Raw genomic sequence first — 15,754 nt, 5'->3', positions numbered from 1 at the left:
AATTCTACCACGGTCATAGTCAATAGAATGAACATCTGGAGGTGATAGAAACTGTGGTAATAAAACAGACATTATTTTCTTGTCATATGACAATGCACTACATTACTAGTTTCAGTTTCAGTTTCATTCATGCAAAATGTTCATGCAAAAAATCCAAACATAACCGAAGGCAGGTATTGCATTTCATTATCTACCTATTTGTGTACCTACCATCATTCAAATATATGACAAACAAAACCCCTTTACAGAAAAGTTTAACAAACTATACAACTCCATGCACAGGGACTACTTCCAACAATTCCAACGGAACATAAAAAGAAACCAAAACATGACATTAACATTAACATCTTCCTGGGTTTTTATGTGACCATGTTTCCTCCAAACTATATCTGCTCCAAATGAAGACTCTTGAACGAGTGGGGTCTGTACTGTTGAAAGAGTGGGGTCTGTACTGTTGAAAGAGTGGGGTCTGTACTGTTGAAAGAGTGGGGTCTGTACTGTTGAAAGAGTGGGGTCTGTACTGTTGAAAGAGTGGGGTCTGTACTGTTGAAAGAGTGGGGTCTGTACTGTTGAAAGAGTGAGGTCTGTACTGTTGAAAGAGTGGGGTCTGTACTGTTGGAAGAGTGGGGTCTGTACTGTTGAAAGAGTGGGGTCTGTACTGTTGAAAGAGTGGGGTCTGTACTGTTGAAAGAGTGGGGTCTGTACTGTTGAAAGAGTGGGGTCTGTACTGTTGAAAGAGTGGGGTCTGTACTGTTGAAAGAGTGGGGTCTGTACTGTTGAAAGAGTGGGGTCTGTACTGTTGAAAGAGTGAAGTATGTACTGTTGGAAGAGTGGGGTCTGTACTGTTGAAAGAGTGAGGTCTGTACTGTTGAAAGAGTGGGGTCTGTACTTGAACATTAACAACGTTTTATGGTTTTCTAAACACATGTAAAGACCTGTTCTGGTATAGAAGTTTTCTTAGAAAACCTACTATTCTTACTACATAGATTTCTCACTTAATTTCCCCAAAATATTTTAAAAAAGAATGAAACAAGCTTTCTTTCGACATTCGACACCCAATTTGATAAGCTCTGATGAATCTCACATGTTCATCGTCCTCATAGGTCCTCATTTACACAGAACTGCCCCCCATTCAAATATTCACTGAGGGGGTTAGAGAGCGTGGGTGGTCCTCTATGTAGTACCTAAGAGTAGGCGAGGGAAGTGGTTAGTCACGGACTCTTGTGTACAAGAACAACCGTCACCTCTTCCATCTTTGATCATCCCAGAGAGAGATTCCTGGTAAATATAAATATGCATAACAGCTGTGCATGTCTCACTGCCCGGGACCACCAGCCTTCGCTTATCAACTCCCATTGTCTGTTGATGCAGTTGTGTGTAGTAAACATCCTACTGGCTTCACAGGATGTTTGCACCCCACCCCGTCACAACTTCCTCTCTGTGTGGCATTTAGAAAAGTCAATTTAAGCCTATTATTTACACAAAAAAAGTTTCTCACAATGTGATCCAGTGCGATTGCATTTATCGCTCACTCACACAACACCAGACACTGACCAATCGCAAAGGATGTAAAAGTAAACATTGACCAGATCTAATGTTTACATAATTTCCATGTCAAATATTTAAATGGACGCTGTGTTGCTCTCAGAAAAGAGCTGTGTATCTATGAACAAAAACACCTGCGCAAAAGCACCAGTTGCTCATCTTTCCTTGCACGTTTAAAAGGGCCTTATAGGTCTCATATTTTGAAATGACTCTGCAAGTTTAGACTTCGAGGTTCATGAACTGTGAAGGGGGGGATGGTGGGGAGTCAGTGAGGCTGTTGTCCCATGTGTTAAGGTCACAGGTCACAGGTGCAGTCAACACGCCGCTTTAAAACACTCAACGACTGGCAGATGTCACCTGGAAACTCCAGGGAAACGTCTGGCCTCTCTAGCTGACGCTCTTGACTCTAAATCAATAGATTAGATTTATTGTCCCCAGGGGGAAATTCATTTTCACACCACTGTACAGTATACATATATACATACATACAGCACAGTATAACACAGACAACAACAGACAGTACTACACATGACAGATACACAAGTACACACACTCAGCGCGGTCTGTTATTTAAGGCAACAATGGCTGCGGGGATCAGGCTTTTGCCAAAGTGAGCCCTTTTGCACCTTAGCGTTCTTGATGTATTGTCATAAAGTTGTTTAGGAGTCACATTAATCATAACAAATTCACTGACAGCTGCCGCATTATTACATTTGAATGTTCACATGTATTTGACATTCAATTCAGAACTGTAACTCAATTGTTGAAGTGCTAATGGAAGAGGCAGTTATCGTTGTACTGTATTTAATGCAATCTTTATCTTCTATTTTATTCTAGACACAAGCATGGACTTCCACACAAAATGATTCACTAGTAACCATACCCACAGAACCCCATTTGTCTCCTCTGTATTTGGTAAATGGTAAATGGACTGCACTTATATAGCGCCTTTTTTGCTGCTCCAAAGCGCTTTACAGCAGCCTCTCATTCACCCATTCACACACACATTCACACACCAATGGCGGCAAGCTACCATGCAAGGTGCCGCCCCACTCACTGGGAGCAATTTTGGGGTTTAGTGTCTTGCCCAAGGACACCTCGACATGTGGCCTGCCGGGGCTCAACAGCTGATCTGCCAACCTTGTGATTATTAGACGGCGACTCTACCTCCTGCGCCACAGCCGCCCCGGCTATCTCAGTTTCTCCTCATCCATGGTTCTCTCATATACCTTCAACATGTCTGCTGCTCCACTACAGCCACCAGAGCCACTGGACCAATGCTGCTCCACCATCAAAGAAGCATATTGCCACACGCCACCTGTGGCAGGCAACACACTATAACAGACAAGAATAGCAAACCCAATGGAGCATCCGCCTCCAGACGCCTCTCTCCTGTGATGAGCTCAACTCCTTCAATGCTTTCAGACACCAAACCCTCCATTAGGGTTAGCTCATAAACTTTTATCTGAACTCTGATGAGAGAGAGAGAGAGAGAGAGAGAGAGAGAGAGAGAGAGAGAGAGAGAGAGAGAGACATCCACAGGCCCAGGTCCTTCCCTTCGCCTCGATCGTGTGCAGGTACTCACCCTCACTCTCCACTTTTAAATCCCACCTCAAAACCGACCTGTTCTCCCATGCTTACAACCTCCCCTACCCCTAACCATCTCCCCTAACCCTGCCACCCCCCTCCCCTCCCCCCCTGGACATTGCTGTGTTAATTGTTCCCTGTGCCTGTTTGTTAACTCTGTGTTCTATGTGCTCATGTCATGTTATCTTTTGCTTGTTGTTTCTGTGTCTTCTGTTTTTCTCATATTGTCAGCGTCTTTGATCGGCCCGGAAAAGCGCTATATAAATACAATGAATTATTGTTATTATTGTAGGTAAATGACCTCATTCTGTCGCCAGGGAGATTGGGGCACGGCTGGGACAGAAGCTCAAGGTAACAGGTGTCTCTACGTGCACAGGTGTTATCAGCTTGCCTTGCCATCTGAACAGTAACACTCTTATATGGGGACACGACATGAGGCCTGCAGGTGTTGTGTTGTTGGGTGGATGTTTCGGTTACTGTTACTGTCTCTATCTTGGCTAATGGAGAGCAGTACCACGCATCCAACTGGGCTGTGTTGTTTATTTATGCAAGCTGGTGCTGCAAACAAACACTGTGTTAATATCAAGGGAATGCGCTTCAAAGTCATTTTATTCTATTTAGATCATCGGTTTGGTAAGACTGGTAATGGGAAACTTTCCCTGACGGCAATAATCTGTTTCTCAAAAAAGATTCTGTTGTAGAGTAAAGATCAGATCCCCCAGGAGAGTTTTTTCAGACGTTTCAGTAGTTTCTTGAATGTTGTAATATGACAAAAATACCACATAACTGGTAAGCTTGGTAGAGTATTTCTGGAAGAACCCAGTCGGACAATTTAAGTTAGGGGGAACATTCTCATAGGACAAAAGTCTCAAACTAGAACCGTAAATCGTAAATCAGGGTCATGTTCTTCTTATGGATGTTTCTCCTCCCCTGGGTCGCGGCGTTAGACAATTCGGGTCATTCGTCCTATGTGATCGCTGATGTTTCTGGCATCGCATCTCAGATCGCCATGTTAGCACTAGCAGGACATGAGAACGGACGTCATGCCGGCTCACAGCCTGCCCAGGGCACCAGCAGATGTCAGGGACAACAATAACAGACCCGGGCAGATGTCGGGGGGGGGGAGTCACTCAGCCACGAAAAAAGCCAGGGAACCAAACTTCTTAGTCCATCAGTGTTTACTTACGTGAGAGAGATTCCTCGCATTAGTACGGTATGAGAGAGGAACCGCTCTTGCGGCTCAAATGACAAATCCAGCTGCCAAGCCTCCGCTTCCACACATCCCATTACATGTCATACCAGTGACCGACCCTCCTAAAGCTGCCATGCACATTCAACGATCTACCCACCGCTATTGTGTTTGTATGTGTTTAGTCACTAGCTGAACAAGTAAGGAAGGTCTCTCTGGTGCCATCAAACATGCTGTTGAGCAGAATTGGATAAAACAGGGTTTGTATGTAGCCCACGAGGGATTAACATCCGTAACCAGGATCCTGGGAAAAATGTAAATGACGAGACCAGGGAAATTACTAGAACCCCCGATGTTGGCACATGTGCAATTCCACATAACGCCACATTCTCATCATGAAATTTAGCAACACATAAAATAGCAGAATATCCAAACAGCTTGTCGCATGGAAGCCTTTATCCTTCTGTATTTACTTCACACAAAAAAATCACCATAAATTCAAAGTGCACGTACGATTGACACTGCCAGACTGCACACACACACACACGACCCAAACACAGTTAATAAACCCTACAGGCCTTACACGGAGAATGCTGTCAGAATGCATTTGAGATCGCACAGATCTATTTGATGAGACGGGATGAATGGCTGCTAAGACGTGTCAGATTGCCGAGAGCGCTGCTTTTAGATGTGTGTGACACTCTGCAGGTACTGAGGCAGCGCACTCAGAGTTTTAGCCACAGGATCCTTTCAGAGAGACATGGGAGACAGGTCAGGCATTTCACAGTCTTCTTTGAGCCGTGCGCTTCCGAGAGTACCGTACTGAAGGCTTGCATATCATTCATGCCCCATGTACATAGCGTTTCCGTACAGTGCTAACCAACAGACAGAAAGCTTTTTTTTAGCTGGACTCCCAAATATCATTGCGCCCACTCCAGACTCCTCAACCGGAAGCTGTGCCGTTCCTTTGATGTCTGAATGATATCAGATGCAAACTGCCACCTTCTGAACGTCGTGGCGCCAGGGGGAATGCCCTTTCTAGATACAACATGGAAGAGACAGGACATGCCATTTGCTAAAATTTGTGTATGATAGTTTGTAGGCTGTCCCTTGCCCTCCCTCAACTCCTTGCATGACACCAGGGCTCTGAGGAGGGCAAGAAAGATCATGGCCGACCCCTTCCACCCCGGCCACGGCCTCCTCACCCTGCTTCTCTCTGGAAGAAGGTTGCGGCTGCCTAAGGCACTGAAGGCCCGCCACAGGCTCAGTTTCTTCCCCTCAGCCGCCAGGCTGATAAATGACTCTGGCTTCCCCCTCCCCCCCGCCCCCAAGTCTGCCCAGGACTGAATATGCACTGGACTCACTGTAAAAACTCTGCACTGCACTTTATATATGTTGCACTATCCAATGCACTGTTGTCTGTCCTGTGTTGTCCTGTTTTTTGCATTTGTTTTTGTATACACGTGAAAAAAGTATAAACGCACTTACTGTAATGCCGAAGCAAATTCCTATATGTGTATGCATAATGGCAATAAACGTTATCTGAATCTGAATCTGAATCTGAGTATCATAACTATAACTATAGCCATCTTTTTATCAATTTTTCTATCATGATCTTACTGTTTTTTATATACTATACATGGCTGGCCCAGTATTGTTGTCTGTCCTTTATGTTGTGTTGTCATGTGTTGTTTTTAGAGTGGCGTGGCAAAATGAATTTCCCCACGGGGATAAATAAAGTATAATTGAATTGAATTGAATTGAATTGAATATCAACAATATATCAATCCGTTGCATTGCAGAATTTTGGCCTGACTAGCGAGTGTGTGTTGTGATTTTCAACAACGTTGAAATGTATTTCTGTGTTTCAAAATAAAAGTCTGAACATTTTGATTGGTTGCCGACTTGCGGCCCAAATGACCAGACCGTGTCACATATAGTGTTGAGGGGCCGTTACCTATGCTAATAACAAACAATTGGCAACGCGCCACCAACGTATGATCAAGTGGGATTCATCACTCGGCACACCTGGGTAAGAGCAGACTTGGTTGAAGAACGTTTGGGGCATCTGACTTCTCTTATGTTTTCTCTTAACAGAAAATAGACGACATTTGGTGGAAAGCCAGGGGGAAGTACAGAAAGACTGTGTAAGGTAGGGAGATGAAAGGGATATGGAAAGTTCGATCTTTACCTTTTCTTTTTACTGTTTTCCCCTGCTTTTATATTAATTCTATGCATGTATATGTTTTTATATATGTTTTTATATTCACTTTATGTTCTTATTCCTGTTGTAAAGCACTTTGAGCTGCATTTCTTGTATGAAAGGTGCTATATAAATAAAGCTTTACTTACTTACTTACTTACTTACGAGAATGTGGCTGCATGAGGCTGATGGATAATGGCTGAAAGTTAAGATATATATCTTATGTAGTTTTGAGATAGATTATGTCATTAAAACACTGACTAGTGTATCTTGTATAATGAGTAGTTAAGTAAGTCACTAAGTGGTTTCACATGCTCGCTCTCCCAAGCTAGCTGACAAGCTCTGTTTATGTCGTTGAACTGTGGTTGGACCCTGTCCTGCCCAGGGACCCTTTGTCATCTGGTGCTAGTAAGAGCCTAAAAGTCAACACTAACATAGTCCCTGGGCTTAAGGAGAGTTACGACCACCGCTGGATGCTCCAGTGATTAATGAATAAATGTAAAATAAAATAAAATAAACTTAAAAAGACCAAAAGAAAGGCCTGCTGGACTACGTGGGTAAACAATAAACCACGGCCAAGCAGCACCAGACACAGCGCCTGCAAAGTTACTCTCTATTCTCTGGCTAGCATGTCAATGTAGCGTGTTGAGCTGTTAGCGGACTTAAGTTTAAATAGCTTTACAGCCTGATCTGACCCGTGTTAGCAGAAGTAAACTAAAGCAGGTGGTCAAGTAGGAAGGTATCCTGTAGCTACTCTCCCTGATTCTCCCCACTACATGGAGCCCCATTTTAACAGGGCATTTGACGCGCAGAAGTCAAGTAGTCAAGTGCTGTATTGGATATGATACAACAGTTAGTTCCGACTAAGTAACCTGATTGGACAAGGGGTATTCCATGAGTGCTGATATACAGTATAACAGCACTGGGACTTGTAACTATATGTATCACTCCGCCGCACAGATGTTCTACTAAATGACCGTTAATTAGACTACATGTTTGTGTTCAGGTTAATTAGACTACATGTTTGTGTTCAGGTTACTAGGCAACAGTCCATTTGAAGTTCAGTTGCTGAACTATTTTTTGGTTATTTTTACGATTAAATAAACAAACAAATCATAATCTGTTGTCGCTTATTACTGTTAACTAATACATGGCGCTGTAGAACTGTTGTATAAAAGCAATATCACACTCGAGGTCGTGCTGTTATACTGAATATCAGCACGGCTGTGATTCGGTCGTAGGTACGAGGCCGCTGGCCACTCCCTCTCGTGTGATATTGCTTAAATGTCCAATAGAATCAATCAGAATCAAGATGCGGTTCTTTATCCAGTAGCTAACCCCCCCCCGCCCACCCAAGTGTGTTGAATAAGAGAAGAAGACGTCGTTGTGGTACGTCGTCCAGTGCGATGACATCATACTCAAGTGGTTTCCAGGCCAAAGGTCCCGGCGGAAATAATCTCAGATAAATAAATGTTTGTTTACTTAAGAAAAGCACTAATGAAATACGGCCTTGGTTCCTTTATCGTGGCTATTCATTAAACAAACAGAGAAGGGTCTTACAGGATGTCTCAACCCCCTCTGGGAGAGGAGCAATTCCCATCGCCCCACTGTCGGCTCGAAAGTTCAGCATGTCCGTCTAAATTTAACTCTGTCACTCTATCCGTGTCACAGCCCCGAGGCCTGCTGCCAAACTTCCGCACGCTCGCATACCCATTCTATTCTAATAAAACGGCATTCCGTAATTCCGAAAAGGAACTCAGAAGAGAAGAGCTAACACATCCTATGTACTCTCTTTGATGTAAACAAACTCACACCGCGCAGAGGCAGACTTTGGAAGTATATTCTGGGTTCTTTGATGAAGGCGTTCACGCAGAGGGTACATGTTGTTTTTGTCAGAGGAGGAGGAGGAGGAGGAGGAGGAGGAGGAGGAGGAGGACAAAGAGATGGATTTACTTAGAGATGGGTTTTAACCTCTCAGCATTTGGTTGAAAAAAAAAACTTTTGAAACTGTCTCATGCTTTAATAGCTGTTTAGATCACACACAAAGGAAAGACATGAAACCTACAGCTCAACAACTGAGCTCTCACAAAAACAAGACATAATGTTCACCATAAACAGGCTTATAGGAATATATCTCTTAGCTGTCATACCACAAAAGGACAATGGCTCATTAATCATGTTAAGCCTCAATACTCATTTAATTGGATAAACCCTAAGCAGAAACAAGCTATTTTTCTTTATTATTTTTTTGCAAGAGACCTCTTGGGAATACAGTAATAGTTCTGCAGAAACATGACACTGTTTTGCTTTGGCTGTTTGCCAAGGGCAGGGTCAGAGAGCCTCCTGGATGGATACAAATTCCCAGGGACCCTTTCTCTCCGTGTCCCGGTAGAGGCCACCTCCCACCCTCTAAATCAGGAAGGCAATGTCAGCCGCTGACAGTTTATTTAGCACACACAAACATCAAACACCCCTGGAAACTGCACAGGCTATTTCCACTGTCCAATATCGCTCACATAGCACTCCATCTGAGAGATCAAGCACCGTAGGCCACAGGCAGGCCTAACGACACAACGAACGGACGGTTGCTCTGTGTGGAAACACACACAGTGAAGCATAGTCCTCCTGACTAAACAAACCAAGACAAGAAACACAATCCTCTTCTGTATAATGTATGGGCGGAAAACAAACTCTAAAGAACTCACTAAAGGGTTTCGTCCCGAAAATAAACGCAGGTCGTCAAAGAGTTTGTATACAGTGATGCCTATCAGCATCAGGTGTAATGCGATAGCGGAGCTATCACACAGTGGGCAGAAAGAGGAGATTCGATAATGACCTGACTACCCGGCACTTCTGGGTAATAACATGGAGGCAGGATATATGCTAGTGTTATTAGCTCTGATCTCAGATGAACGACAAAAGAAAAGGAGAAATAAAACAGGAGAGAGAGAGAGAGAGAGAGACACAGAGAGGGAGAGACAGAGAGACAGAGAGAGAGAGAGAGAGAGAGAGAGAGAGAGACAGAGAGAGGGACAGAGAGACAGAGAGAGAGACAGAGAGAGAGAGAAAGAGAGACAGAGAGAGAGAGGGACAGAGAGAGAGAGAGACAGAGAGAGGGACAGAGAGAGAGAAAGAGACAGAGAGAGGGATAGAGAGAGAGAGACAGAGATAGAGAGAGAGAGCGTCATCATGACAACAGCGTCACAATGCATGTCTGTCTGTGCGTCCACATGGAGTGATGATTTATGGATAGCTCAGTTCATCATGACACGTCTTTGTCGAATACTTGATTGTGATTGGTCGAGAGGTTGAGTGTTTAATTTGTTTTCCATAAATGCACACCTAGTCCCAGTAATAGCCAATGGGAGAGAAGCTCAGCATTCCCATGACAACCACAACTCTGACAACCACATAAACCCAAACATAATACATGGTTTAACCCTATACATCCATACCATATATCATATATAAGAGTTATATATATATATATATATATATATATATATATATATATATATATATATATATATATGGTGTTACATAGTATAACCCTTACATACCAATGACAGTCAGGACAGGAGTACATCTGGTTCTACGGCGGGATAGGGAGATACTGTCTCTCCTAACCCTCAGGTGAAATACACAGCATTGTATCCTCTCATCTACTTCACCGACACTTTCAACAGTGATCTCAGATCGGAAGGGGATAACCTTGATTTCGCTCTTGATCTCATTGGTCACATTTTTGTCTTTTTCCTTTTTATAAAACAGTATTGTTGGCGTAGCCATGTGTTTCCTTAACATTGCATGCTCTGCTCAGGGTAATATCTGGAGCTACAACAGTTGAGAGGAGAGATTTAGCCTAGCTAAAATACATTCTGAATCTAGATTAGATACTTTATTGTTTGTGACCCCCCAAAGACGTCACACAGCAAAGCGTGAGTGCGAAACGGACTGAATCTCCACTGCTGTGAACACTGCTGCTGGGTAAACCTTTCTAGATGCCATAGCCGGGGTGTACTAGCCTGTACCATGGAGATGGCAACAGAGGCTGTTGAAGCAATTGTCGCAAGGGGAGCAGCGTTTTTTGTAACTGACAACTCATAGCAATTTTTCAGGAAACACACTCACTCCGTCCGGGAGACGGCTCGGGGGCGCGAATCCAACGCTTTAGAGTTTAACACAACACAATGACTCCCGACGCACGAAAAGTCTTGCAGTTGTTCTGACGGTATGAGCTCATATATCTACTGTGAACTGTGAAGACTTGGCCATTGAGGATTCAGAGTATAAATCCTCGTGGACCCATTAGACGCTGCTGCCAGCTGGCTTCTTCTCCTGAGATGGTCGGTGTCCAAACTCCCCGGGTGTCCCACACCCTCAGACCTGATCCCCAATAAAACAACATGTTCTCCTCCTCAGCTTACTGTTAAAACAACATATGTAAAGATCTAAAGATGTAGAATCATAGAATCTGGAGTAGAGGAGCAATATTTGACTTTGTGTCATTTTTCTTCCCCCACTATAGTGTGTTAATGTTGTGTTGAATGTTGAATAGAAGAAGTCGTGAATTCGCCTGCGAGTTAAGTCAGTGTGTGGGGGAAATTAGGTTAGCTGTGGTGGAGGAGTTATTGGAGGAGTGTTGTTGTGGTTATTGGGGGAGTAACACATCTATATCTTAGGGTAGAGGATAGATACTGGATCAGCAAATGCATCTGACAAGATTAGAAGCATGACTATGTTGAAACAAGGCTCCTTATGGACTTGGATGTTTGGCTTGAGAGCATTTCTCCCCTCCTTGATTGAGCAATAGTGCCTCTGCATTGCTCATCGTACCACGGCCAGATCCGCTATGTGTGAGCATCATCATCATCATCATCATCATCATGTTCTTCCCTCTAGCTGCCCCACAACATCTCATCACCTCCAATTTGAATCTTCACAAACATAACAAAGCACATGATTTAACGTGTCCAGATAGCACTGGTACCACATACCAGTGGGTAAACACTGGTACCACATATCTGGTACCACATACCAGCGGGTCAACCCAAAATGACAATACTGCCATGCTGTCAGTGGAAATCAGCTCATCCAACAGTTGTGTGTGACATGGCCCAGTGCTGATGGGATCTGTGTGTTCTGGAGTCATGATCAGTTCTGCTTTCGAAATGTTAGTGGAATAAATAACATTTCCTTAATGACGACAGCAGATCCTGACACTATGATTGTGTGTGATCAAATATTATTATCATTTCAGTTGATCATTTCATTTTTTACATTTTGACAGAGTGATTCTGATTTTTTAAAATCGAATTATATATATATATATATAAAAGCCAACTCCTTATCATGCAGCAAATATGGCACGGATGTGCAAATACACTTGTAGAATGTTGAGGTAAATAACACTTAATTTGTATGTCCCCTGGCTGATAACGCTTAAAACATAAAACATGTAGGTCTTATAATGAATACAAATAGTGGTATTTAGTATCATATTAAATCGTGGAAATGAACGTCAGATTGCTGGTGTTGTCCGGGTAATATGTCTGTTATGAACAACCATGACGCATTGTGTCCTTGCATGATAAACTGATCAAATTCGGGTTTAAAAAAATAAATAATAATAATATATCTAGCCTATTTGTGCAGATATCTGATGATGAATGCATCAACCAGCAGCAAGGCAACACATGCGTCGGGCAGTAGGACTAGTCTACAACCTTAATAATATTGCCTTTTATTAATTAAACACATTATAATGGATTTCAATCATCTGTTCTTGACATCTTCCCAATGTCATCATAATAGACGCAACTGCGCAATTGTTCCATCTCAGGGTCCACAGTGTCTATGGGTTAAATACAAGTAGCTGTCACCCAAAACACATCTGGTCTAAATATCATTCCACAGTGACGGATCACAGCAAATAAGCAGTAAAGACGTGGAGATGTGTCATAATAATAATAATAATAATAATAATAATAATAATAATAATAATAATAATAATAATATATCATCTATCTGATCCACAGCAGTGAGTCCCGCACGGCCAGATAAGACCATCTTATTCAAGGACTTGGCATTAGAAAAAGGTCTCATAAATAGAATGCATTACACTAAAAAAGAAGAAGACAGAACTCAATCATATTATATTCGAATGGGTCTTACCTTACAACAATAGGCTTTACAATCCAATATGACTGTGATCGAGGTGTTATTCACATGAGCCCGTGGAGCAGCGCTCTCCTAACGCGACGGTACCGAGGTCCGTTCTGTCTCTCTCTCTCTCGGTACCGAGGTCCGTCTGCGGGAGCGGGATGGACAGAGAACCGAACCTCAGTCTATGATCTCTCTAATGGATCACATGCTGCAGCCGAGCCGCTGTCAGGTCGGGAAGGCAAACCCACACCAGTGACTTCTTCCTGTTACATCACAGCGGATCGCTTACCCACCACTTCAGCAGGGCCAACCAGAACGTCTCCTTTACCCACCCATACTCTCTCTCTCTCTCTCTCTCTCTCTCTCTCTCTCTCTCTCTCTCTCTCTCTCTCTCTCTCTCTCTCTCTCTCTTGGGGGGGCACCTTGCAGGGGTACAATGCATGCATGATTGCACGAAGCACGAATCCGGTGTTGCAACATAGCTAGATAATGAGACTTTTGTATTTGCACTATTTCTCCTGTTCTAATCGCATTACAAGGCGTGTTCTCAATGTATGTTGAACCTTCTGCCTCATAGGAGAGTGGTAGAGAGTCTGTCTACATAGACAGGGCACTGGTTGTTCCAAACTCCCATTTGTATTGACAGATATGAAATAAAATCACCAGAATAAAATGTTTTAATGCGTCAGCAGCCACTCAATTACAAGGTATTAGGCCTACTGTCATTTGAATGTGTATCAACACCAGCTAAAGGCCACACTGCGTAATGAAACAATCCCTAGTAAGCTAGGCGTTTGAGGGTGGGTTGTAATTATTTAGCATTAATTGACTGGTTTTAACTTTCTGTCAAAGCTGAGAGCGCGAGCGACAGCTTATTGTGCAGGCTTATAATAATAATAATAATAATAATAATAATAATAATAATAATACATGTTATTTATAAAAGCACTTTACATAAGAAATCTCAAAGTGCTACCATTAAAAACAGGAAGATAAAACAATAAACAGTCTCAAGACTACTCAAGAACAGCTTCGTCTTGATGTCCAGTGGGAGGTCGTTCCACAGCCGTATATATTATATCATGTCAACTGTACATATCATATTGATATCCATCTCTTGTATATTGAATTTATATTCATTTATTCCTACCCACTGTAATACCTTATACTGTAATACCATGACTGTACACATTATCATGTAAACCAAAACACCCAAGCCAGCATACTACTGTACTACAGTACACAGGTGAAGTGTTATCTTATAACATCTCTCCTCCTTTACTGAACAGGTGAAGATACATTTCAATCTAACTGAAGCATGGCATCCAGTTTTAAGGCTGTTTCAACGGTTCGGTTTCAACCCAAATTCAACATCAAATTCCACATGAATCCTCCCCAGTTTCTGACATGTAAAGTGTCATTTACATTGACATTTTTGGCCTTTATCCAAAGCGTCTTACAACAGATACATTTGTCTAAGTAAGTGAATAATCTATCCATCAGTTATCATAAGAAAAAGTAATTTATGCCAAAACCAGGGGCCATTGGTAGTTACAATGCTAGAAGAAGGAAGAATTACTTCTTTTTTTGTGGGGATGAGGATGTCCAGGGGGACACCCACGTGCATGTGCACGTGCACTCATGATTCATCTCAGGAATATATTTCAGTGTTGTGATGTGTGACCACATGGGCATCTGTCTGTTTGTCTGTCTGGGTGTTGGGGGATTTGTTGTCTGGTACACACCTGGATGGATCTTCATGGGTTTACCTTCACTCTCACTCGCACGCACGCACGCACGCACGCACGCACACACGCACGCACACACACACACACACACACACACACACACACACACACACACACACGCACACACACACACACACACACTCTGTCTGTCTGTCTCTGTGTCTGTCTTGTGTGGTGTGGGTCTGGGATTACTAGATGACTAACAGCTGTGTCCTGTTCCTCAGGTGCTGATTGCACCTGGTGCCCCAAGTATAACAGACCAGAGACCCCTCTGCTGGCTTCTTACCTGTCTGCACTGCATCGTTATTTGTTATTCTCTTTAGTTCTTTTTTTATTGTTTTGTTTGTTGAATCTTTTGTTGGTCTTCACCCTCCCTCAAGAGTGGTAATTATTAAATAATAAATTTTCTTGGATTCAAGCAGTGACTTTGTCCATCCGTTTCCATTATAATGTACCATTGACATTGTGACAACGAGCCCAGAGGGCATTCAGTCAATGATAACGTTATAAGTACGATCAAACAGCTTCCTTGTATCCACCACTGAAGACGGTCCTTCAGGCACCCTCTCCATCTCATTTTTATGTTTTATTATACCTTTATTTAACCAGGTGAATACTCGTTGAGATTTAAAATCTCTTTCCAAGAGAGACCTGGCCAAGAGAGCACCATCTAAAGACAGATACATTTAGGTTTCAGACATACAGTATAAAACAATGAACATAAGGCAGTATCAGGAATGCAGAGGTGGCTGTGTTAAGTACAGAGACACTCTCTAGTACTTTCCCGTTCAAGGTCCTTCAAGATTCCTCTAAAGGCATCGTATGAGATCAGTTTTGCTAGGTTTGAGTCTTTCTGGAGGTTCCAAGCAGAGGGGGCAGCGTCTTTGAAGGTTTTTTCCCAGCTCTGTGCGAACACGAGGAACAAGCAACTGCAGAACATCTTGGGAGCGCAAGTTATTGTTATTTTGGCTTCTAGATAAGATATCCCATTTATGATTGTCTGTGAATCCTTATTCATGACTGAAGTTTTTAAGAACAGGGGCATCTTCTGACCTGTCAGCCATTCACCTGCACCCACCGCCTCTCCAGGAGACAGCCGAGAGGCTGCAGCCTGTCCTCGTCAGCAGTCGCAGGAGGACCCTTCGTCCCACCACCTGTCCGGCAGCACCCCCTGGTGGCCAACAGGGTTGAGGGATTCCAGAAGGTACCTTGTGACAAGGGCTGCCCTCGACCCTCGACCCTCGACCAAACCATCAACGCTTCTGCCTCTGTTAGAGGCAACACCACCAACACCTCCCTCCCTCCCTCCCTCCCTGC

General features: G+C 43.2%; 1 protein-coding gene across 1 annotated transcript in view; it reads right to left on the bottom strand.

Moving 5' to 3' along the window:
* Positions 1-12,796, bottom strand: part of calcrla (calcitonin receptor-like a) — a gene marked incomplete at its 3' end in the record, with an annotated part of 31,632 nt that extends 18,836 nt beyond the window's left edge. Inside the window, exon 1 of the mRNA XM_080526816.1 lies at positions 12,699-12,796. The remainder of the gene's footprint in view (positions 1-12,698) is intronic.
* Between the last annotated feature and the right edge of the window lie 2,958 nt (positions 12,797-15,754).

This window comes from Nansenia antarctica (assembly GCF_963989245.1).
Source record: "Nansenia antarctica genome assembly, chromosome: 3".
Taxonomy (NCBI): Eukaryota; Metazoa; Chordata; class Actinopteri; order Argentiniformes; family Microstomatidae; genus Nansenia; species Nansenia antarctica.
The sequence above is the reverse complement of the archived record's forward strand: the minus strand, read 5'-3'. Positions and strand labels throughout refer to the sequence as shown.